The following is a 2514-nucleotide window of genomic DNA, read 5'->3' as shown; positions in this document are numbered from 1 at the left end:
ATTGTTTGGCTCGGAATGAGGTGATAGTTCTTGCCAAGAGTATAGAACTAATGAATTGTTGTTTCGGTAGTAGTTATGAATGTGTACAGGTCTCATCCGTCGTGTCAGTATTGTAGGAATTTGAACAAGACCTGTGTATGTCATGCAGAGCATGGGATGTGTAGTGATTCCTCCTAAGTGATTAGATAAATGATCTTCGGATGATTGGGGAAAATGATATTGCTAAGTGGAAGTGATTTGATGAGAGTATATGTCTCAGAAAGAGGTAATGTGATTAAACTGATTATATTTTGGCAGTAGTGCGGCATGTTCTTGTTGGGTCCACTGGTGGTATTCGAGTTTGCTTGGTAGCACAGGTAAATATCGAGTATCTGTCGTGGAATGAAGGAGTATCAAATGTGTGCATGTATTCGCATGGTGGAAACTGGGATCAGGTATGATGATTTGTGTGTTATGTGGAGTTCTGATGTACAGGCTATGTTGTGATGTTGGAATTCAGACTGGTTCTCTTAGTGTTGGAAGATTTTGAACTATTACATTATGGGCTATGTCGGAAAATGCCACAGGCTGCGTGGCAAGGTGCATTAGACTATGCTCTAGTAGAATGGTTTATATTTCAAGGACCAACGGATGGCTGGAAAGGATTGATGTTCTTGATTGGGCCTTCGTACCGGATGCCAGTGTAGAGGCTTCTACCATTGATTCAGTTCCAGTATTGAGGGAATGTTCGGATGCATTTCTTGTGGCTGGACATATCGCCGGGTGAGATTGTGGATTTCGGTACTAAATTGGTGCCGGACACCGTATCGTACGGCTCTGGCAGGGGTTATAGTAGTGGAAGGAGCAGCTTCGGACTTCTTAGTATTGAGTTCGTTGGCAGGCCAGCGTGGCTACGTATGTAGCTTGAGTTAGCTTGGTTAGTCCCAAGTTGTATTGTTGAGGGACAGGTTAATTCGATCGTTATTGAACTTGTTAGTGAGCTGAGGAGATCTAGGAGTTACTTTTTCTGTGCTGTGAGGCGTATGATTTGCTGGTTATGGGCACACGTGGTGCAGTTCTATTAGGGGATTCATAGTGGAGGTCGAGCGGGAAGAGTAATTGCGTGTCGCTCGGTAAAATGGAGTGTTGGGTATGGCCTATCAGGTTGCGTGTCGTGTGTTATTTGTTTCACCGTGGGTGTGATGAATTGCGTTAGTGTCAGACATCAATTGTGTGTGGCTGTTGAATTTTGATTCACAGTGTCTTGAGGCGCTTCATGTGTAACAGTGTTGGGATAGGATCGCGTATTGTAGCGAGGCTACATGGAGTTATGACCTTTCGAGGTAGATTCAGTTGTCATATTTCTACGATGCGAGACAGAGTCTCAGCCTTGTGTTGTAATGGTATTGATGAGCTTGAGGTTGTGGTTTAGGCTTGTATGGAGATATCATATCACCAGAGTGGTGTTGGATTCGAGGTGATCGTTGGGTTCATTAATGCATACGGACAGATTTGATCTCAGCTTGTTAGGAAGATAATATCGAGGTTCGACCCAAAAATCTGTTGCGATATCAGTCAAGGGAAGTGGTTTCATGAATGGTTGATCTGAGAGATGATTACGGTTTATAGCGTGTTTCATTCACCGTTGGCAGTATATGAGAGTGTTGGAATAAGGCTTTAGCTAGTGAGAGGTTCTCTGCCGGTAATTGGTTGCTGGGGACAACTGCTGTGAATAGAAGTTATAGTTCCGAGTGTTTGGTTTAGGCGGTATATCATATGTTTTCACCTGAGGGTGGAAGTATGGGTTATTACAGCTGGTTCGGGCTTACTCTGAGTATATATGTGAATGTCTGATCTTGGGTATGATTTTTTCGGAAAGTGAAACATGGTTCTATGGTCTATGGCTTAAAGGGACTGTGGAAGTTCGGCTATATTGTGTTATCGGCTCTATGCGAGATAGGGTGGCGAGGGATCACCCCGGGTATATGATTGGTAAGATCGTTCAGCTGTTGGTTGGCTTCTAGAACAACTCTGGATACGCTCGAGGACGAGCTTTTGCTTAAGTTGGGGAGGATGTAACGACCCGACCCGTCGTTACGGGAGTTACTGCCCCGTTTTCCCCGTTTTATGCTTCTATATGTTTCATTATATGTGTTTGGAGAATTTGAAGTAATTCGGTTAGAGTTCGGTTAGAAATGAGACAATAAGTCTCTTTATGAGAAGGTTAGTTTGGAAAAGTCAACCGGATGTTGACTTATGAGTTAGAAGGCTCGGAATGGATTTTCGATGATTCGACTAGTTTCGGGGGATGATTTGTGACTTAGGAGCGCAATCGGAATTGAATTTGGAGGTCCGGTGTAGAATTAGGCTTGAATTGGCTAAGGTTGAATTTTGGTGAATTCCGGACGGTAGGTGAGATTTTGATCCGAGGGTCGGAATGGAATTCCGAGAGTTGCAGTAGCTCCGTTAGGTGATTTTGGATATGCGTGCAAAGTTTCAGATCATTCGGAGGTGTTTTAGGTCGGGTTTTAGATC

The sequence above is a fragment of the Nicotiana attenuata genome, unplaced genomic scaffold, assembly GCF_001879085.1.
Source record: "Nicotiana attenuata strain UT unplaced genomic scaffold, NIATTr2, whole genome shotgun sequence".
NCBI lineage: Eukaryota > Viridiplantae > Streptophyta > Magnoliopsida > Solanales > Solanaceae > Nicotiana > Nicotiana attenuata.
This window is presented reverse-complemented; position numbering follows the sequence as displayed.